The sequence below is a fragment of the Rattus norvegicus genome, chromosome 5, assembly GCF_036323735.1.
Source record: "Rattus norvegicus strain BN/NHsdMcwi chromosome 5, GRCr8, whole genome shotgun sequence".
Classification (NCBI taxonomy): domain Eukaryota; kingdom Metazoa; phylum Chordata; class Mammalia; order Rodentia; family Muridae; genus Rattus; species Rattus norvegicus.
Genome location: NC_086023.1, coordinates 153873790 through 153896889, shown reverse-complemented (window position 1 = coordinate 153896889; position 23100 = coordinate 153873790).

The window sequence follows — 23100 nt, the reverse complement described above, 5'->3', positions numbered from 1 at the left end:
GGGTGTGATTTCTTGGCAGTAGGCCCATGTCCAGCTACAGTGGCTCTTTGCCTCTGCCCCTGCCCACAATAAGAACTCCTTGAACGCTACAGCCTCTTGACCTCTTTAATCCATTTTAGCCATTCTATGGGCTACATAAACACTGGTGTGTGAATCATAACATAGAGGCTTCCAGTTAACATAACCAGTTAAAATGAAATAAAGGAGCCTGTGATGGCAGCCAGCCTTCAGAAGAAATCGCGACCATCGGTAAATGGCGACCAGCAAAACCGACTCGATTTGTGTGCCTGTTGTCATTCGATAAATTCAAAAGATCAGACACTGTAGAGAGTCCTGAAAGACGCTCATCTATGTCCCCAGATGTCCCCAGCATACATGGCCGGGATCCTCTACAACACACAAATCCCATTCTCTGTGTTCCTCCCAATCTGCACAGCCTCTGTTTGCACACTGCATCGTGGTACTCTCTCTTGTCTTCCTTGGAGGGGATGATTGAGGCAGAGTGGCCAAGAACTTGGTACCCTCCTTCCTCAGCCTCCCAAGTACTGGGGTTCCAGGCATGGGCCACATCTGGTTTAAAGTTCTGTGGGGATGGGTTGGGGGACTGGAGGCTCCCAGTTAAGAACACTTACTGCTCTTGCAGAAGACCCAGGTTCAGTTCCTCGCACCCGTATGGAGGGGCCTGAAGTTTACCACTGCCAAATAACTCTAGCTTCAGGGAGGAGGTCTGCTGCCATCTTCTGGCCTCTATGGGAACTACACACACAGAGCACATACATAATAAAGTCCTACTCATACATATAAGTTTTTTTTTTTTTTTTTTGGTTCTTTTTTTTTTCGGAGCTGGGGACCGAACCCAGGGCCTTGCGCTTCCTAGGTAAGCGCTCTACCACTGAGCTAAATCCCCAACCCCATACATATAAGTTTTAAAAAATCTGAAAGTCTTCTCATTAACTAGCTGTATGTCTTTCAGCAATTTCTACCAGCTGAGATTAGTTTCAGACTTTGGGGGCAATCAGAATAAGCCAGTCCCTGCCCCCGCAGCAGCACGTAATTAACACATGCTAGCCTCCACTAGTAGAGCTTCTGTCTAAGCTAGCACAAGGCTCCTAGCCAGGACTTGGCACGTTAGTAACAGGTAGAATTTGGAAAAAGCATACACATAACCTTTGCTGCCCCTGCTGGTAATGAAAGTAGGCAGCGCTTCCTGAAGGCTCCCCATGTGACAGGCCTTCTACCAGGCAGAGCTTCCTTTACACAATGGCCCCTGAGTTGTCTGTTGTCGTCCACGGAGAAGATAGGTCATTTGCCTAAGATGACATTTTGGTAGAACGAGGGCTGATGCACCCCCACCTCTCTTTGATGCACACGGCAGCAGGGCCAACCTCCCAAACCAGGAATCAAAGGAATCTTTTCTCTCATATTATAAACTGCTTTCATCACTGACAAAGATGGCTGCCAGAAGCAACTTATGGGAGAGAAGGCTTCTCTGGGGCCATAGCTCAGAAGGGATTTGGTGCATTGTAGCCAAGGAAGGCATGAGGGCCAGGGGAGGGGGGCGCTCAGTCTGTGGCACAGGGGCTTGCATCATGGCCCTGCTCACACTAGACGGAGCTGAAGACAGAGAGAATGAGTCAGCGGCAGGGTCAAGCTACAACTCTCAAATACCTGCCTTCCTCAACCCACTTCTGCCTGCTGTGCCGCCAGCCACATGTGGTCCACATCTTGTGCCCTTGGGCTGGGAAGACAGGTCAGTTATTTAGTGAGGATTTGAGCCTGAGTCTGTAACACACATATAAAAGGCTGGAAATAGCAGGACTTGCCTGTGACCTCAGTAATCTCAGCACTGGAGGCAGAGACAGGGGGATCACAAGAAGTAACTGTCTGGCCTATTGCACTCCAACTTTAGTGAGAGACCTTGCCTCAAAAAATAAAGTGGGGTTGGGGATTTAGCTCAGTGGTAGAGCGCTTGCCTAGGAAGCGCAAGGCCCTGGGTTCGGTCCCCAGCTCCAAAAAAAAGAACCAAAAAAAAAAAAAAAACAAAGAAAGAAAAGTGGAGAGATTGAGGCAGACACCTGACATTGATCTCTGCCCTTGGCCTCTGAGCCACAAACTCACTCCTAGATGTACGCACATACACAGACACACACACACAGAGACACACAGACACACACACACACACACACTCATGAACACCTACATACATACACAAAACAAACCATGACAAAGAAAAACACTGCCACCAACTGGTAAGCAAATGTTCAAATACAAAGTGTGAGCGTGTGTGTGTATGTGTGTGTGTGTGTGTCTGTGTTTGTGAGCATGACCATGTATGTGTGTATGTGTGTGAGCATGTGAGTGTGTAAACAAGTGTGTGAACGTGTGTGTGAACATGTGTGAGTGTGTGAGCATGTGTGAACATGTGTGTGAGCACTGTGTGACAGTGTGTAAGCATAGGTGTATGTATGAGCATGGGTTTGAGCATATGTTTGTGTGTCTGTGCTGGGGTGTGGGGAGGGGGCATCTCTTATTCAAAACCATAATATCTAGTTTAAACGGATTCTCTCAGGCAGTTGTTCTATGAAAAGTTGGACTAGCACAGTAGCCGGTGTTCAGGGATTATTTGTACAAAAGGGTAAAAATCACTGTTCTCATTCAGATAGAAAGCACCCATCTTAAATATCTTCCTTAACTCGTTATTGAGGAAAGCAGAAGATGTTAAAACCGTCTCAGGAGAAGCCACATAAGCAGACACTATTCATCAGGAATATTGACACAAATGCAAGCCCAGCCGCATCCCTCTGCAGTCAGGGGAAGCTGATAGCATCTCCACCAGAGGGAGTCTGCAGGTCACAGACACGAGCCACTTCACTCGGCCAGTTCCCTCCCGTTTATAGATTTTGGACGATGTAGCTCGCTGGTGGGATTTCAGCCTAACACATGCAAGGCCTCGTTTTAAGACTCTTTTTTTTTAAAAGATTTATTCATTTATTATATATAAGTACACTGTAGCTGTCTTCAGACACACCAGAAAAGGGTATCAGATCTCTTTATAGATGGTTGTGAGCCATCATGTGGTTGCTGGGAATTGAACTCAGGACCTCTGGAAGAGTAGTCGGGTGCTCTTAACCACTGAGCCACCTCTCCAGCCCGCAAGGCCTCGTTTTAATCCCCGGCATTACACGAGAAAAACAAAAACCAAATATATTTTATACAGCACTTGGGAGACTGAGGCAGGGGGATCATGAGTTTGAGGCCAGCCTGGTTTAAGGACAACCTGCCAGGAATGTTCTTGTTGTACAAGCATGAGTGTTGAGGACTGCCTCCCGCCCCAACATAGATGCAGACATTTTATTCTATGCCAGACCAGCTATTTCGTATTGTTGCTGGAACATGCCTGCCCGACATTGACACAGAAAAATAATTTGACTCATAGCAAGGTCAGGCTGATCATGTTTCCTGTTATGTCTGTCAATCCTAAGAAATTCCACAAAGCTTTACATAGGACTCATCAAATTAAAGGTCAATATGGACTGTTCTGTCTAGCACGACTTGAGTCAGAGCCGACCACTGGGCAGCGCTTCCTGCACCTGCATCCTAGCTCATTACTTTTTCTATGGTTCCTTTATAAACTGACAGAGAAAGATGTTTGTGGCCATGGCTCAGTCCCAGATTCTGAGGTTCGATCCTGACCCATCAGTCTTGGGGTGTGAATTCAATAAACCAACCCTGTCTCACTGAGGTTGGTGTTTGTATGGTCTCCGGGTTGACTCGTGGGCCCCAACAAGGAAGACTTCAGTTCAGACACATAGCACCCATAAATACCAGAGTATGCATCCATAATCCCAGTGCTGGGGAGGAGGAGGAGGCAGGGGGATTGCTAGAGTTTGCTGGTCAGCCAGCTTGGCTGAACAGTCAGGTGCCATATTCAGTGAGAGGCCCTGTTTCAAAGATAGAAAAAGAGTAAGCTTTGACCTCCACACACACTCGTCATCGTGACCAAACCTCTGACAAGAAACAGCTTAAGGTCGGGGTTGGGGATTTAGCTCAGTGGTAGAGTGCTTGCTTAGGAAGCGCAAGGCCCTGGGTTCGGTCCCCAGCTCCAAAAAAAAGAACCAAAAAAAAAAAAAAAAAAAAGAAAGAAACAGCTTAAGGGGAAAGGCTTATTTTACCCGTGTTGGCGATAGAGTCCACCATGGCTGGGAGGAGCAGACCCCAGCTGTGCGGGTGCGAACTGGCTTATGTTGGACATCAGGAAGCAGCAGACCGGACCGTGGTGCTCAGCTGGCTTTCTCCCGTGTGCCCTGTCCCAGCCTGTGGGGTTCAGAGGGCACTGTTCAAACTCAGTGTGGGTCCCCTCTCAGCTAAGCCTCTCTAGAAATGCCCCATAGACACACTCAAAGGCTAGCCTAGCCTCACGGATGTCCTGGGTGTTTATTAATCCAACCAAGTTGTTATTAACCAGAAACCTGGGACAATGTAGCATCTGATCAATGGAGTCTGTGCATCGTAATGACATGAATGAAGGCCGTGGGAAGCATCTCTTACAGACTGGACAGTCAAAGCTCCTGCAGATGCAAACTGATGCTCACATGGGACCGCGCCCTGGCAAGATATCCGTACAACTCACCTGCTAACCGCACGGAAAAGCACAGCAGCTTAACCGTGGAGAACTGTGGCAAGCTTTATTCTTTTTTAATTTTTGGAATTTACTTAGGTCTAGTGAAATGGCTCAGGAAAGAAAGGCTCCTGTGCCTGGTCCGAAGACCTGAGTTCAATTCCTGGAACCCACAGAATGGAATGTGAGAATGACCTCTGAAAGTTGACCTCTGACCTCCATGTGCACAGCGACGTGTGTGTGTGCACATACACAACGAATAGATATAAACCCAATAAAAATGACTATTTTTAAAAGTCATCTATTGTGTGTGTGCTCAAGGGAGTGGAGGACATGGGCTGGCATTCCATCTTTCTCCAACTTATTTATTTTTCATTAATTTATTTATTGACATATATCACAATCACGGCTCCCCTCCCTCCTCTCTTCCCAATCCTACCTTTCCACCTCCACCTCATTTATTTATTTTTTATTCTTTTAAAAGATTTATTTATTATATATAAGCACACCATCACTGTCTTCAGACACACCAGAAGAGAGCATCAGATCCCATTATAAATGGTTGTGAACCACCATGTGGTTGCTGGGATTTGAACTCAGGACTTCTGGAAGGGCAGTCAATTCCCTTAACCACTGAGCCATCTCTCCAGCCCCTATGTTTTCATTCTTTTTTTTTTTTTCTTTTTTTTTTCAGAGCTGGGGACCGAACCCAGGGTCTTGCACTTGCTAGGCAAGTGCTCTACCACTGAGCTAAATCCCCAACCCCCTATGTTTTCATTCTTAACTATATGTGTGTGCACCTGAGTGTGCAGGAACCCTGAGGCCAGAGATGTCAGCCCCTGGAGTGAAGTTACAGACCATTGTGAGCTGCTAGATGTGGTTGCTGGGAACCAAACTCAGGTCCTCTGCTCGAGCAGTAAGTCTAAGCCAGTGAGCCATCTCCCCAGATCTCCTCTTCTTTTGTGAGACAAAGTCTCTCTCTAAACCTAGAGCACACAGATTGATTCAGCTGGAGAGGCCAGCTAGCACGCCCCTCTTTCTTTGACTTCCCTCCCCAGAGCTCTGTGACAAGCTGCCTTAGGCTGGGTTAGTCCCAGACTTGCAGCTACCCTCCTGCTTTGGCTGATTTTCAAGTGCTGGGATTATAGACAAGCACTATCATGCCTGGCTCGCAAACATCTTAGCCAAGTAATTAAAGCTAACATCACCAGTAAGCCTTCTGGCATGAGGCACCGAAGACCCATGATCAATTCCGTGAGGTTCCTGGTAAATGTGTAGACATGACCTTACCCCATCACACAAAATCACCAGGACCAGGCCAGACTGGGATGATCTACAGCATGTAGAAAATGGCACAGGGAAGGCAGAGGATAGCCTTGGATTGAAGGACATGAACTGCTGGGCCAGCCGAGGAGAGAGCTTAGTGGTAGCACGCTGGGCTGGGCTGCTTGAGACCCTGGTTTGACATCCAGGTGAAGGAGCATGTACCAGAGGTAGAACACAGGAGGCCCTAGGTTTATAACCCATCAACACACACACACACACACACACACACACACACACACACACACACACACATACTCACGAACGCATGCACAAATAAGTAATTTAAAAGGCACTTCAGATATAAGATCCTGCCACCTCCCCAGCACACATACAGCATGTTAATAGCTTAGTCACAGCCTCTCTGGAGGACTGTGAGGGTAAAATGTTAAGGAAGGGTGGCTGGAGAGACGGCTCTGTAGTTAAGAGCATTGACTGCTTCTGTTGATGACCTGGGTTCTACCTCCAGTACCTGCACCGAGGCTCTCAAATGTCTGTAACTCTGGTCCCAGGGGATCTGATGCCCTCTTTTAAACTTCCTCAGGCACTAGGCACACAAGTGCATGCAGGCAAGACACCCATGGACATACAGTAAAAATAAATAACCCTTTCAAAATGCTGAGGGCAGTCCCAGCATAGTGTGTGTGCGTACCTAAGGGATAGCAAGGTCATGTTACGGGTCATGTTCCCCATTCCCTGCTGGCTCCTCACTGAGAGGGTTAATGGAGCAGGCAGCACCCACTTCAGAGACTCACACAGCTTCTCCCACGTCCCTTTCAGCTCTAGACTGATGCCACATTTTCCATGGGAGAAAAAGCAGCTGAGGGAGAAGTGTGAGAGGGATCCCAGCAGCAGGATGAAACAGGAAAGCCAGGAGGCAACCTCCAGCCCTCAGCAGCTTCCTCACCATCCCCGGGACCAAAGCACAAAGGTTCCCTCAACCTCAGAATAAAATATTCCGCCCATTATTCTTGGGGGACAATTACTGCGTGTTTCAGGTTGTGTCAATGATTACTTGCTATTGCTTTGCAACTCCAAATAACTTTAGGTTCCCATAGCAACACGCTCAGTTCTGGAAGCTGACATTGTTCCCTAATCCATGTGGGAAGGAGCGATAATGGCTTCCAGAAACTCATAGCAAGTGGGGGAGACCACGTCAGGAGGTGGAGGGCGGGGACAGTGACCAGTTATCAAGGGTTTTGTCTGGTCAAAGACGGTGGACCTTCCTAGATCAACAATGAGTGCCTAACCAATCCGCCATCCTGGATGGGCTCCAGAGACTGCTGAGACAAGCCTCAGAGAACATGAAGCCTTGTGATGCTGGCAGGACCAAGGCCAGAGGTGAAGGCCCTGTGCCCTATCAAGTCTGAAAATGTCAATGAAGTCTGAGTCCTCTAAAGAGGACTTTATAGAAAAGATGCCTGGAATTCAAAAGAAGAAAGTTGGCAGATGATTATAATGGCTGACCACAGGTTGAATTATTTGAGGGCCACGTGCTAGGGGTGCTACCTGCTGTAGAAGAAACTATTCCTTTACTCAAGGTACGTGACAGCAACCATGAAGGTTTCCCTGCACCAACTGGTGACCAATTCTCTACCTCCTAGGACACCAGATGTCCAATGACTCCGTTCTGTCGCTGTGCCCAAAGCACAGGCCTGAAGTGGAAACGTAAGGGCTCTTTGGAGAGTCACTTGTGCCGGATGGTGTTTTGCTGGGGTGGACACGTGAACTAGTGCTTTCCTGAAGCGGACACAGGTGAAAGGACATTTTCTTAAACTGGACATGTGAAGGAACATTTCACTGATGTGGACACGGGTGAAAGACTAAGGCAGACTGGTGAAGGGACGTTTAGCTGAAGCAGACACGGGAGAGAGGTTGTTCTGCTAAAGCAAGCTCGTGGAAGAACACGCGATGAAGAATTCTTCCCTAAAGACACACTTGTATTGGTCTACTTTTCATTGCATAGCTGAGCTCCATTTGTCAGGATTCCACAGAGAGAAATGCACCAGAAAACTTCTGGTGCTGTCCTGCAGCTTCTTGCCACTTTCGAGGACTCTGGCTGATGGGCAGAGTGATGTCAGCTGAGACAGACGCACGTGCTGAGGCGAGCCCCGTGGAGGACACGTGGTATGTGGAGGGTATATAGAACGGTGACGAAGTCTGAGCGTGGCTTGCTTACAGATAGCTCACTGCGCTGTGCAGTGCTCATGGGTCTTTTATCTATGTTGAGCTGAGAGGCATAGCCAAGAACTTCTGGTGTCCCTCTGGGTCCCTCTTACTGACTTGTGCTGAGGCTGAGGTCTGGCTGTTCCTGCTAGGTCATAACATCTCTGTTGCCATCCCGACACTACTGAATTAGATTGCTGATATATCCAGGAAATGTCTGCGAGTGGACCAGCTGCCCTTGCCTGCTGACCTGTGAACTGAACTGCCGATTTCCAGACAACACAGACAGGAGCTGCTCTAAAGAGCCATTTCTAAACCGGCTAAACAGGAGTGGTTCCTCCATATCCTTTCTTTTCCACTACCTCTGGTGGGTAGTGGGCTAAAGGGAGGTTAAAGTATTTAAGAACCACCGTTAAGGGCTGGGAAGAGATGGCTCAGTGGTTAAGAGCACTGACTGCTCTTCCAGAGGTCCTGAGTTCAATTCCCAGCAACCACATGGTGGCTCACAACCATCTGTAATGAGATCAGATGCCCTCTTCTGGTGTGTCTGAAGATAGTGATAGTGTACTCATATATAATAAATAAGTCTTTTTAGAAAACCTTCATTAAAAATAGACATTGAAAAACATTTAAGTTACACAGGTCCCATAGGATGAGGGTTCAGTCCCACAAGTCTGCCCAATGCCAAATGTCTGATCCATGTTTTTCTGGACTGGCTACAAATGTGGGGTTCCCCAAGCCTCTATTTGGCATCAATAATTTGCTAGCTGGGGTCACAGAAAAGCAACTTTCTTGCTCAGGTTGATTTATTATACAATATTTATTTTACAATTTATTATGATAAATTATGCCATGTGGGTGCTGGGAATTGAACCCTCTGGAACAGCAGTCAGAGTTCTTTTTTTTTAAAGATTTATTTATTTATTTTATGTAGATGACTACACTGTCGCTGTCCTCAGACACACCAGAAGAGGGCATCGGATCTCATTACAGATGGTTGTGAGCCACCATGTGGTTGCTGGGAATTGAACTCAGGACCTCTGGAAGAGCAGTCAGTGCCCTTAACCACTGAGCCATCTCTCCAGCCCTTTGTCCAAGTTTTTAGAGATCAATCCTGAGTCTGTTAATGGCCCTCAGGTAAGTTGCCTTATTAGCATAAACTCAAGTGTGATTAAAAAGGGGATTTCGAATTTTTAAGAACCAGACAGTATCACTGAGAAAATTGCAAGTATTTAGGCCATCTGGCCCAAGAGCTTCCAAAAAATAAATAAATAACGGAAACACATCTTGCTTTTAGCAGGAAGTAGGAAACTTTTTTGAATACTCCATTACTAACATTGCTTGGTGTTTGCAGAGTGTTTATTTTTGTGTCATTTGTTTATGTAAAAGAAAACAGGGCTGGGGATTTAGCTCAGTGGTAGAGCGCTTGCCTAGTAAGCGCAAGGCCCTGGGTTCGGTCCTCAACTCTGGGGGGGAAAACAAACATTCATAGACCAGAGTGGAATTAAAAAGTGACTTTTAGCTGTGTGGTGGTGGTGCACGCCTTTAATCCCAACACTTGAGAGGCAGAGGCAGGTGGATCTCTGAGTTTGACATCAGCCTGGTCTACAGAGTTAATTCTAGGTCAGCCAGGTCCACACAGAGAAACTCTATCTCAAAAGTAAACAAATAAAAAACTCCAATGACAACAAAAACAAAAACCTCTGGCTTTTAGCCAAGAAACTGAACAATTCCAAAATGGAAATGAACCTGTAAATTGGTGGGTTTGCATGTTAGGTTTACAGTCAGACTGTGGTGCATGACCGGCAAGAATCCTACCACTGAGCTTAATCAAGAAAGACAGAAGGGTGTTTGTTTGCTTGTTTGTTTGTTTTTGAGACAGGGTCTCTTGTAGCCCAGGCTGGCATCCAATTCCCCAAGTAATTAAAATCTCCTTGAACGTTTGATCTGCCTCTACCTCCTAAATTCTGGGATTACAGGTGTGTATCATCTGGGATTACAGGTGTGTATCATCTGGGATTACAGGTGTGTATCATCTGGGATTACAGGTGTGTATCATCATGATGGGTTACACGGGTTGGTGATTGAACCCAGGACTTCATGCATGCTCTGCAATCCCCTCTAACAACTGAGCCACAGTCCAGGAGGCAGTTTTTACATTGTTAAAGATCCATGAAGTCCCACAGCTTGTAATGTACAGGTGGAATGTTTCAGGCTTAATGCTCATTCCTTCAAAGTTCAAAATGGAGAACATCAAGGTGGAAATGAGACTTCAGAGAAGTCTTTGAAATTTGAAGACAGCTATTTTCTGTGACTGTCACAAACAGGTGATTTTAACTTTGTTCTAGAAACCTGTAGCCCTTGTAAGTAGCGCCTCCTGGTGGCTAGGATAGGGAACAATCTAACTTGTCTTTTCTATCAGATTTGTGTCTTTTTGGGAGAATGTTATAATTATCCCTCTTTAATTTTCCCAAGTGTTTCTAGTTGTCCAACAAATATCTGTAAGGAACTCTATCGTACTATAGAGTTAAGGTCTTAGAATCCAGAATTACTATACTGTTTTATGCCACACTCCCAACCCCATGGACTTGTATTAGGGGTGTGTGTGTGTGTGTGTGTGTGTGTGTGTGTGTGTGTGTGTGTGTTAGGACCTCGTCCATGCTAGGCAGGCATTCTACTACTAAGTTACACACCTAGCCCCTAGTATTAGTTTCAACACAGATTCTGACAAAAACTAATGTTAACTATCCAAAAGACCCAGGGACACGCTGCCTTGCAACTCATAGACAATAGAGGATGGATAAGGGCACTTTCCTATTCCACATTGTAGTGTCTCTGTCTCTGTCTGTCTGTCTCTGTCTCTGTGTGTGTGTGTGTGTGTGTGTGTATTAATTAGCTTAGCACATAGAGTATCCATGATGTGTTTGTTTTATGTTCACGCTCCTTCCTGTCAGCAGCTAAAGTGCAGGATTGATGCTGGCACACACAAACTAGCCTCGGTATTGCAGGAAATGCTGAGCTCCAGAGTCCAGGCAATGATGTGACAGGGATGATACCAAGAGAATCTCAACCATCACAAGATTCAACTATGTGGCTGGCTGCCTGAGCCAGAGGGGCGACACCAAGCTCTAAAGTTACTGACTGCCTTCATTTCCACCATAAAACCTTTGGCCCATGATGAGCTGCTAAGATAACTAGCTGCCTTCTCAGATCACTGGCTCTCTCCAAATAGAGGACAACCTAAAGACTCAATTACCTGCTCTCTGGCATTCATGGCGGCAGGCAACCTGAGCACTGCTGTTCTAGTTCTGAATAGTGTCTTCAAAAAGCTAATTAAACAATTTTTTTTTTTTTGCAGTAGTGGGGATCAAATTCAGGGTCTTCAGATCACAGCAAGGAAACTCTAAGGCACTTACCTTCATATATTTAAAATGACGGGGTTGGGGATTTAGTTCAGTGGTAGAGCGCTTGCCTAGGAAGCGCAAGGCCTTGGGTTCGGTCCCCAGCTCCGAAAATAAAATAAAATAAAATGACTATAGCCAGCTCACTCATCAAAAGCAAATGCTAGATGAACAGCATGGTGCTTGCATGCATTCATGAAGGCCTGGATTTATTTCTGGGAACACACTCTGTCCTAGTTATTTTCCTGTTGCTGGGGTGAACATCGTGGCCAAAAGCAACTTGGGAAGGAAAGGGTTTATTTCAGCTAATACTTTGGTTATCCAACACTGAGGGAAGCCAGGACATGAACTGAAGCAGTCACAATGGAGGAATTCTTACTGGCTTGACTCAGACTCTTTCTTTATAAAGACAAATGTTTGTATGCGCAGTTTGTTTGCAAGTATGTCTGGGCATCCTGTGTGTGATTGGTGCCTGCTGAGTCAGGTGTTGGATACCCTGGAACTGGGGTTACGAGCAGCAGTGAGCTGCCCTGTGAGTTTGTCCACTTCAGCTTCCTTTTCTTTTTTCTTTTTTTCTTTTTTCTCTTTTCTTTTTTTTTTTTTTCCGGAGCTGGGGACCGAACCCAGGACCTTGCGCTTGCTAGGCAAGCGCTCTACCACTGAGCTAAATCCCCAACCCCCAGCTTCCTTTTCTATACATGCCAGGATAACTGCCCAGGGTGGCACTTCTCAATGTGGGCTGGACTGCCCCACATGAATATTTAATCAAAAGATGGCCACAGACTTGCCAACTGGGTAATCTGATGGATCAATTCTTCAGCTGAGCTCCACATCTTCCCGGGTGACTCGAATTTGTCTCAAATTAACAAAAACTAAGAAACACACACACACACACACACACACACACACACACACTCCATGTTGTATACAGCACAGGTTAACTTTATGTGAAAACACAGTTCTTCTTTTGGAATTTGGCATCTATTTATGGGGTGTGTGTGTGTGTGTGTGTGTGTGTGTGTGTGCGTGCTTCACATGCATGCATGTGCAGTAGTCAGAGGACAACTTTGCGGAGTTGGTTCTCTTTCCTTTCTTATACCTTTATATGGGTGCAAGTGGTCAAATCCAGTCATCAGGCTTGTGAAACAAGCCAATAAGCAGACCTGGTTCTACCTTTTGACGTTTACAAATGATTTTACTATCAATTTATTTTATCTTTTGTTTTTTCTAGACAGGGTTTCTCTGTGTAGTCCTGTTATGTCCTGGAACTCACTCTGTACACAGACAGGTTGGCCTTGAACTCGTGTACCATCTGCCTCTGCCTCCAGAATGCTGGGACTAAAGGCATGTGCCACCATGCCTGGCCAAATGTTTTATTTTTTTTAATTTTAGAAAGAGTCTCAGTATGTAGACCAGCCTAGCCTCTAACTGGACTCATTTGCCTCTGTATTTCCAGTGCTTCATCCCCATGCCAGGCCAACATTCATCTTGCTATGTGGTATGTGAACATGCATATACATATATATGGAAGTGCACATGTATGTGTAGAAGTCCAAACACACCACCAGATATCTTCCTCAACCACTCTCCACTTCACTGAGGAAATGTCACTTACTGACCTCAGAGCTGCTTGAATGTGGCTAGTCGAGCTAGTGGCTTGCCCTCAGGTATTATGTATCTCTACTTAACCAAGTGCTGGGACTACAGGAGAGGTGAAAGGAGCCACCAGACCCAACTTTGCAGGTGGGTTCTGGGGTTTTGAACTGTGGTCTTTTGCTCCTTGGGCTAAAACCATTCACCAACTCATCTCCCTAGCCCTCTTTTGTTTCTTGAGATAAGGTCTTATCCCAGACTGATCTCTCACTACCATAGTTAATCACTCTGCCTCTGCCTTCAGGGTTCTGCAGTTACAGCTGTTGTGGCACATCTGCCACCAACCTCATCTGTCAAAACACCCAATTTTGGGGTTGTTCTTATTGTTTTGAGTCAGGGTCTCACTGTGTATTTTTGATTGTCCTGAAACTTGAGATTCACCTGGGAAGCAGAGGCTTCCCAAATGCTGGGATTAAAGGTGTACACGCCACCACTCTGGCTTCTGTAGCTATTCTGATGTACCCTATGGCAAGTTTTTCTTGAGTACAAATTTAAAGAGGGCCAATACTTAGCTTTTGGGTGTTATTTTTACATTTACTCAGTAAAAATAAAAGCTTTTCCTATACAATAGTTGTTCTAATTCAGGTTTGCTTTTTGAGACAGGGTTTCTGTGTAGCATTAGCTGTCCTGCAACTTCTTCTATAGACAAGCCTGGCCTTGACCTCGAGAGCCTCACCTACCTTCAATTCCTGAGTGCTGGATTAAGAGCATGCACCACCACCACCACCACCACCACCACCCCCACACACACACAGACGAGAGAGAGAGAGAGAGAGAGAGACAGACAGACAGACAGACAGACAGAGACACAGACACAGACACACTGAGACTCTAATTCAGTTTGTTGTTCCCTTTATTATCTATATACTCACAGGAGGGGCATGCCGGCCATGGCATGCATGTGGGGTCAGAGAACAGCTTACTGGAGTTGGTTCTTTTTCTTACCAAGTGAGTCAAGGGTTCAAAGCAGTTGACTGGCACTCTAGCCCCTCTCAAGTCTCCTTACGAATAGGGATGCCCTGTTATGCAAGCAAGATTTTGTGGAAATGATGGAGACTGGCCAGATTGTTTAGTGCAAGGGAGAATGGCTACATTTGTCATGAGTTTATGGAGCAGCCCACTTACAGATCTGGGCTTTTCCACCACACTACACACTACTTGCTAGGCATGAGTAAGCCATCTCCAAACCAGTCAGGTCTTCAAATGACTGAACATGAGAGACAAGCCAGAATCACTCAGTTAAGCCCTAATGATTTGTTTTTGAAGCAAGATCTCAGCTTTTTATATCAGAGTTAGGGACCCAAACTCGGTTTTTTGCTTGCACAGGAAGCACTTCATCAACTGAAAACCATTACCCAGCCACCTTGAACATAGCAGAGGGTAACCCTGAAGAAAGCCTTTTCATCTTTGTGTGTGAATGTATGTTACATGTGTGTGGGTACCAAGGCTTGAAGAGGGAACCATGTTCCCTATCATATCCCCTGTAAATGCAGGAAGACTTTTTATTGCTGAGCCATCTCTCCAATCTCCCATCCTGACCTTGGGTTGTATGAATATGTATGTAGTGTTTGTGTGTGCATGTGTATAAGCCAGAGGTTGAGTACTTCCTCTAGTTCTTTTCACACAGAACCTGGCTGGAGCTCACCAAACTTGGCCAGGGTGGCTGGCCAGTGAGTTCTTTGACACCCAATGTTAAGATTACAGTTGTGCAGTCTCTTTGTATATGGGCACACTGTAGCTGTCCTCACCAGACACACCAGACCCCATTACAGATGGTTATGAGCCACCACGTGGTTGCTGGGATTTGAACTCAGGACCTCTGGAAGAGCAGTCAGTGTTCTTTAACCGCTGAGCCTCTCCCCATCTTTTCTTTTAAGACATTATGTGCTAGTCTGCATGCTATGTGTGTTTCAAGCTCATTCCTGGCATCCTCAGGCCAGAGGAAGTTATCAGATCTGGAACTGGATTACAGTTTGAGTCACCACAAGGGTCTTTCTGTTCTTAACCACTGAGTCATCTCTCTAGATCTCAGTATCTTTTAAAACTGCTCCAGTTTTTAAAAAGTTTAAGAGTTTATTATGTTTTATTATGTGTATGCGTGGAGCTCATGTGCCCCATATTCATGTAAGATCCTATAGAGCAGAAGAGGGATTCGACAGTTGTGAGCCACTATGTGGGCACTGGGGATTGAACCCGGGTCCCCTGGAAGAACAGAAGACGCCTAGGCTGTCTTCAGCTTGAAACTATTTTAAATGATGTGGATGCACGTGTCTGTGTCCACGAGTGCAGGTGCTCACAGGCAGCAAGTATCACCTCAAACTCCGGTCCTGTCTGAAGAGGAATATGTGCTTTTCATTCCAGAGCCTCTAGGCTGCTACCTTGCTGTTTTTTGCTGGTGTTGGGGACCCAAGTTCAAGTTATCAGGCTTACGCAGCAAGCACTTTACTAACAGAACTGTCTACCCAGCCACATTCAACTTTGGAGCTTCCTGCAGGCTAGGGTTATAGGCAAGAGCCACCGCATCCAATTATACGGGGCTGGGATGAAACCTAGGGCTTCTCCAGTGCTGCTAAGTTCCAACTGCTACATTCCCAGGGTTCTTCTTTGGTTTGGTTTTGCAATGCAGTCTGGCTGTGTTGTAACTGTGTAGACCACAAACTCAGACATTAGACGCATCAGAAGAGGGAATCAGATCTCATACAGACTGTTGTGAGCTACCATGTGGTTGCTGGGAATTGAACTCAGGACCTCCAGAAGAGCAGCCAGTGTTTTTTTTCCTTTTCTTTTTCGGAGCTGGGAACCGAACTCAGGGCCTTGATACCACTGAGCTAAATCCCCAACCCCAGCAGCCAGTGTTTTTAACTGCTGAGCCATCTCTTGGAAACCCATCATGAGATTTTTAAAGACCACTTTCTGCTAGTGGAAGTTAAAAATGGTCCAACTGACATTTATGCATTTATTTTTTGATACAGGGACTGATTAGGTCAGGCTGGCTGTAAACTTACCATGTAGCTAAGGCTGGGTTTGAACCAATGCCCCTGCCCCTCTACCTCCTACGTGCTGGGGTTGGTCACAGGTGTGCTCCGAGTGACCTCTGCATCCATGTTCCCTACTCTTTTTCACTTCTAGCACCAACTCAGGCCATTCTAGAGACATGCTTGCTTGAAGGCAAAGACGCAGCTTAGTGGTAGACAGCATACAGAACACGCCTAGGCTCAGAACCTAGTCTCTCCATCTGTCTCTCACACACACCCTGAGGTACTTTAAGAATGGTCCCCCATGGGGCTGGGGATTTAGCTCAGTGGTAGAGCGCTTACCTAGGAAGCGCAAGGCCCTGGGTTCGATCCCCAGCTCCGAAAAAAAGAACCAAAAAAAAAAAAAAAAAAAAAAAGAATGGTCCCCCATAGGGCCAAATATTTTAATGCTTAATCACCAGGGAACAGCACTATCTTAAGGAATTTAAAAAATTAGGAGGTGTGGCCTTACTGAAGGAAGTGTGTCACTGGGGTTGGGCTTTGAAATTTCAAAAGCCTACAACAATCCCGCCTTTCTTTCTTTGCTTAAAGATAATGTAGCTCTCAACTACTGCTCCAGTGCCTGCCTGCAGGATGCTCCCCACCACGATGATGATGCACTAAACCTCTGAAACTGTAAGCCAGCTCCAATTAGATGCTTTCTTTTCTAAGAGCTGCCCCTAGTCATGGGGTCTCCTCATAGCAATAAAATAGTACAAATCCACACTCATGCATAACAAAAATTAAAAACTATCACATCACACTACATCACACTACTTTTTGGGTTTGTTGAGACAGGGTCTATGTATCCCTGGCTGCCCTGTAACTTACTGTGTAGACCAGGCTGGCCTTGAGATCACTGAGATCCACCTGCCTCTGTCTCCTGAGTGCTGGGATTAAGGACCTGAGCTACCACTGCCTGGCTACATTACTCTTAAAATTAATACATGCTTTTTCTCATATACCCGAGACCTAACATGGGACAGGAGTTTCTGTGTGGATCAGGTTATCTCCAGTACTCCAGTCTTGTTCAAAGAACTGAAGCAGCACCTACACATAGTGGAGTAGCAAAGGATTTATTCATGCAGCCCAACCAGGCCCGGCTAAATCAGTCCACTGCCCTATGCCCCTGATTAGTTCCAATATATAAAGAGGTAATTACGAGGGACTGGCAGAGAGCTATAAGGTCAGTGAGTGACACATGTGTAGTCCCAGCTGGCCTTTTACACAGAGATGGGTATGTGTACAGCTCATGGAGGATGAAGTCCCAGGTTGCTAAGTGTGTGTGTACTGCAAGCCAAGCAGAAACCTAGGATGCCAAGGCTAGTGAAGAATAATGTGTGTGCATTTGCTATATATGGGGTGTGTGTGTGTGTGTGTGTGTGTGTGTGTGTGTGTGTGTGTGTATTAGGTATATGTGGAAGTCAGATGACAACAGTTTCTGTGTGTAGCCTGGCTGCTCTGGAACTCCCTCTGTAGACCAAACTCAAGAGATCCACCTGCCTCTGCCTCCCAAGTGCTAGAATTAAAGGCGTGTGCCACAGTGTACAGCAAGAGCATTCTTGGAACAGCTTCTTCAACTAAAAATGAAACTCGGGGCTGGGGATTTAGCTCAGTGGTAGAGCGCTTACCTAGGAAGCGCAAGGCCCTGGGTTCGGTCCCCAGCTCCGAAAAAAAGAAAAGGAAAAAAAAAAAAAAAAAAAAAAAAAAGCAGCACAGCCACTTCCAGAGAAAGGTTTTGCGGGGCTGGAAATTAGCTCAGTGGTAGAGCCTTGTCTCAGGGTCTAGTCCCAGCACCAGCACCAGCACCGAAGACAAAAAATTTAATTCCTTGAAATTGAAGTTACCATCTGACCCAACAATTCCATTCCTAGTTATGGTCCTAATGAAGATGAACAGATGAGCACTGAAAACCTTACACAAAGTTCAGTACGTTGTTCATGTCAGCCCAGTGTCTATCAACTGATGGATGCAAAACAGATACACATCTACTGAAGGCGTGCTACTCACACATAAAAATGAAAAAACTGGCGAATGCTACATGGATGAACCCTAGACACACACACTAAATGAAAGCAGCCAGTTACAGAAGTCAACATAACATATGCAGTCATGCATATGAAAATTTTGGAAGAGGTTGAAAGAGGTCTACTGAAAAGACAGAAGGTAAAGCCAGAGGCTGGGGGAGGGAAGAAAGGAAAAGGATGGGAGCCCACAAGATTGAACCTGAGTGCAGAAACTCTATAGCTGAGCTGCAGCAAGAAAAGTGTCTTAAATTTAGACAGCAATGGGAGGTGACAACTATGCATGCTAAAGTCCATTTAATGTGCACTGTGAAAGAACTCTATGCACACAAACTATTAATTCAATAAGACTGTTTTGTGTTTAAGACAGAAACTTGGTATGCAGGCCACGTGGCACCACGCCCAAGAAAAGGCACTCAAAATGTCCAAGCTGAGTATTCCTACTGAAAAACTAGCATTTGGGTGGCTTACATGTCATGTCCTGAGAAGTAGTAATCTAAACAACTATGGTCAAAATTGTTCCTCTAATTTTAATCTTTACAGCCCAATCTTTGCTTTACTAAGGCAAAGTTCTTCATTTTAATGGGCTGGGATTGAACAGGAGGCCTTACCTACGGCAGGAAGGCCCCTTAAGCTTGTGACCCAGTGTCTTACTGCATAGCTCAGGGTCTTCCTGTCTCCCCGAGTGCAAGGACTACAGACGGATACATGGAGAGCAGTTCCATTTCTGTCACCATTGCTCAAACTACATGAGCCAACCCTTTCTAGACTGATTTCGAAAACTGTTTGTTTTTTTTTTTTTTCATTAAAATGGTGCAATTTCAGTGCTGAGTAGAACTTGCAATGAATTGTGTCTGTTTTTCTATTATTCCTGCTTATACCCCACTCCTTGAGGGGTAGCAGTTAACACGTAAACAGTCATCAAAGAGCTCGAATCTAAGAGGAAATGAGGCAAAATACCCAGTGAGTTCAGACAACAGTTTATTCAAGTAACAGCAGGTTTACAGGGTGACACAGCAGTGGAAGAGGCAGAGAGGTGCTGTGTACAGCACAGACTTACCTACCTGGGCCGCTCCAGGAGGGCTTCTTCTCTTCTGTACAAAATACTCTAAAGGAATGCTAGGGAAGTCTCAGCAGTCAGTTTATCATGATTTAATAGTTAAAATAAAAACAAATTCCTCTCCTCTCTACATTCTAAAGAGAAAGCGCCTCCCCTTGTTGCAGATCTTTTAAGTCTGTGTCAGGGGAAAGGTTAGCATGGAAACCAAATGTCCTTAAGAATTAGAAAAGAAGGAATTTCTGAGTCTGGAAACCCCACGCCACTGCTGCTGCATCAGTTGGTTCCATCTCTAGATACTATTTTCTCTTCCTTCCTTCTTGTTTGCTGTTTTTGGGTCAGGTCTTACAGCGTAGCCCTGTACAGCTTGGAACTTGCTATGAAGACCAAGCTGTTCTTGAACCCCCAGTGACCCGCCTGCCTCTGCCTCCAGAGCATTACACTGACATTCCTTTTCTCTTAAAACCAAGACAAAGTTTATAAAGAACCTGAGTGTTCTGAGAGGCCGTACTCCCTACAGGTACTACACATGAACTATTACAACCAAAAGGAGTATACATTCTACACCCACCTGCCTGTGCTAAAATATTGGCCCTACATCATAGCTATTACATCATAGTTACACATACTTAAGCCAAGCTTGTTAGCCTCTCTGCTCCTCTTGATAATCACATCGAAGGCTCTTATAGTTCCTGAAATAGGAAGGACCTAGTGAATGTCACACACAGACCCATACAGGTGTGCGCTGGATGTGACTGACAAATGGTCTAAGGTTGGCTTCAAACTCTTGATGCTCCTGCCTCAGCTTCTTGAGTGCTGGATTACAAGTGTACAACTCACCTTCCACCTAGAATGTGTAGTCAGGATAGCATATGTAGGTAGATTGCTAGTAAAGATTTAAAAAATTTAACCACCTTGCTTTTTAGTCAGATTTTGATTCCTTAAACTAAACTTCTCTGTACGTTATGAATCAAAACAAGTTCCTTAAGTCCTGAACTCTGTACTAGTTTACCTCCAAGGTCTGCAGGATGCCTACTGCATGGGTATGTAATCAGTCTAGAATAATTCATACCTAGTAATTTGAGTCTTTTTTTAACAAAATAAATGAATGTTAACAGAAACCACTACCCCTCCCCCAATTTACCTATCTTTGTTCATATCAAATACAATGTAATTTTAGTAGACCCTCTGGGCATTGAAGAATTTAAACTGTATATACCCAGGACAGAGCTACAACAAGCAGCAACTCACCGCAGCTGGGTCTTGCATGGCCACAGCGCCCCTTGAACTTTAGAGATCCCAGCTTTCTGTGTATGAGTGTCTTGCTTGCATGTGTGCCTGCCAAAGTCACAACACTGGAGCCCCTGGAGCTGGAGTTCTGGAAGGTTGGTGCGGCAACCTGGGCCCTGGGAAGTGTTCTTTCCTGCTAAGCCATAGCTGCAGGCCCTCCCCTTGACTTCTTCATTCTCTTGCCCAAGCTTCTCAAGTCTGGGGCTACAGGTGTGCGCCATTCTGCCTGGCTAAAGTGAAATACTGGCAGGCTCGACTACTCTAACCTTCCCACAGTCCCGCAACACACTCAGAGTACGACACAGGGCTGGGGAACCCGGACGGGAGTAGAACTATGGCTCTAATGCACGGGGGGGGGGGGGGGGGTCTTTCTTCACTCACCTTCTCAGTACCTCTCCTAAGAGCACCAAACAGAGCCGTAAGACTTGACTGGGAAATTCCATGAGCCCCGGTCTTTTCCTCTCACTGTAGAGTGGAAAGCAGGCAGGACAAGGTAGGCTGGGAACGCTAGATGGGAAATTCCTGTTTCCCTTTGCATTCTTCAGATGTCTTTCCCTCGAACGTCTGCACTGGCTGGCTTCCACATCAGTACCAGTCATGCAATCTTCAAGGTCAGGCGCAGTAAACAGGGAAGCACATAAAATTAAGTCACGGGCATAGTCTGAGGTCTTGCAACTTCAATTGGGCACATGGAAATGAATTACAGGTTGTAATTCATTTTTATAATTCAAAATTCAGCTCTCTGGCAAGCTGGAAATCTCTGTGCAGACGTTTTCTTTCTTCTTTCTGAATTTCTTGGGTTAGGGGACCAAGTAATCTGTTTTATTATGGTATCTTCAGTCCTAGGCACCATTATAATGTCTCATCCATCCCCTCCTTATTTCCAGTTTAGGCTGAAAATCTTCGGTTTCTTCTAAGATGGGTTCTCACTAAGTTGCCTAGGCTGCTTTTAGAGACTCCTGCCTGAGTATTTGTTTGGTAAAGTGGGTGAAATCCACCACAGTCAGCTTCTACATTATTTTAATAAAATGTTCAAATGTTCAGTGAGAAAAGACGTGATTCCTATAAAGACCAAACACAAATTGAATTAAAGTCTCTTGATGATTTTGCTAAATGATAAAAGGAACCAGTCACACTAATCAACTCTTCTAATTTGTCAAATTTAAAATATTATGTACCACTTTAACCAGGAAAAAAGTGAACTTTTATTTAATGATGTTAGCGCAGGCTTTAAATTTTAAATGTTTATTTCTATTCAACTGATTTTTCTTTAAAATTGTGACAGAATCTTAATGTGTAGCTCAACTTAGGCCTCAGATTTGAGCCTCTTGTGCCTTAGCCGACCAAGCGCTGAGATTAGAAGTATGTACCTCTGTGCCCAGCTTACTCAACTACTTTCTGAGTCATAGGAAATAAACATTGAAATGAACTCAGTGTAGATAGGAAAAATATTGAAAAACACATTTGAAAGGGACCAGGAAACTCTTTATACTATAAAATCATAAACTGAAAAACAAGAATGTTTTTAAACTCAGGTAGCTAGCAAACCAAACTCTATTGTGTTCTTTAACTCATAAGCAGGTTGGCCAAACGGACTGACAGTTCAACTCCCTGCTGCCTGAGATGCCCAGAAACCATAGGTGCAGGCCCTTACTCATTTGGGAATGGAAAGGACAACAGATAAAGAAAAACCCAAGACCTTGGAGACCTGCTTTTAGGGGAACACTGTTAAGGGTCTGATTATTCCCACCATGTAACCAGGCAATCATCCTTCCTGGATGGTCCTAGATTCCAAATGATACATTCCTTCTCAAGGCATACTCCACCGGCGGCTCTGAAGTGATCCTCAGGAGAAATCATTTAAAGATGTGCACTTTGCAATGACTGTTACCTATCAGCTAAAAAGGCAAAAAAAAAAAAAATAAATAAATAAAAAAATAAAAAAGCACAGAAAGCTACTGTAGGGCCCAGGAAGAATGATGACCAATACTAAACACAATGACCAGAGACTGCGCAGACTGGTACTGAGGATGCACCTCGCGCCAAGTTTTGACTTTACAAAGTCCCCAAACCTCCAAAACACCTGTCTTTCAACATGTGGTCAATGTCCAGGCTGGCATCTGGAAAGTGTTAAGAACATGTCATGTCATGTTCACTGAACAGGACAGACAGCAGCTGATTATGTTAAATAATCAAGACTGGACTCAAAAAAGTCAGCTGATGGCAGAAAAACTCATAACTGAAGATCAGACACAGAAACCACAGTTGTTAATGGCAGGCCCTAACAGTAAAGCTCGTGCTGACTGTTTACTTTATAAAGAAAAACAAACCAGAACTTGATTTTACAAAGAAGCGAGTGGCCTCTCAGATGGTCTCAGCTCAGGTTTAAGGAGGAGCGTGAGAAAAGGCTGTCACCGAGCTCAGTTTCAGTCTGCAGGTTCAGCAGAGTATTCACAGCAAAGGCAGAATGGACACAGAAATATCCTTTCAAATGAGAGACACAGACACCCTCAGAGCTTATCAGTGTGGCAGGGAGCATGTGTTACAACCGGTA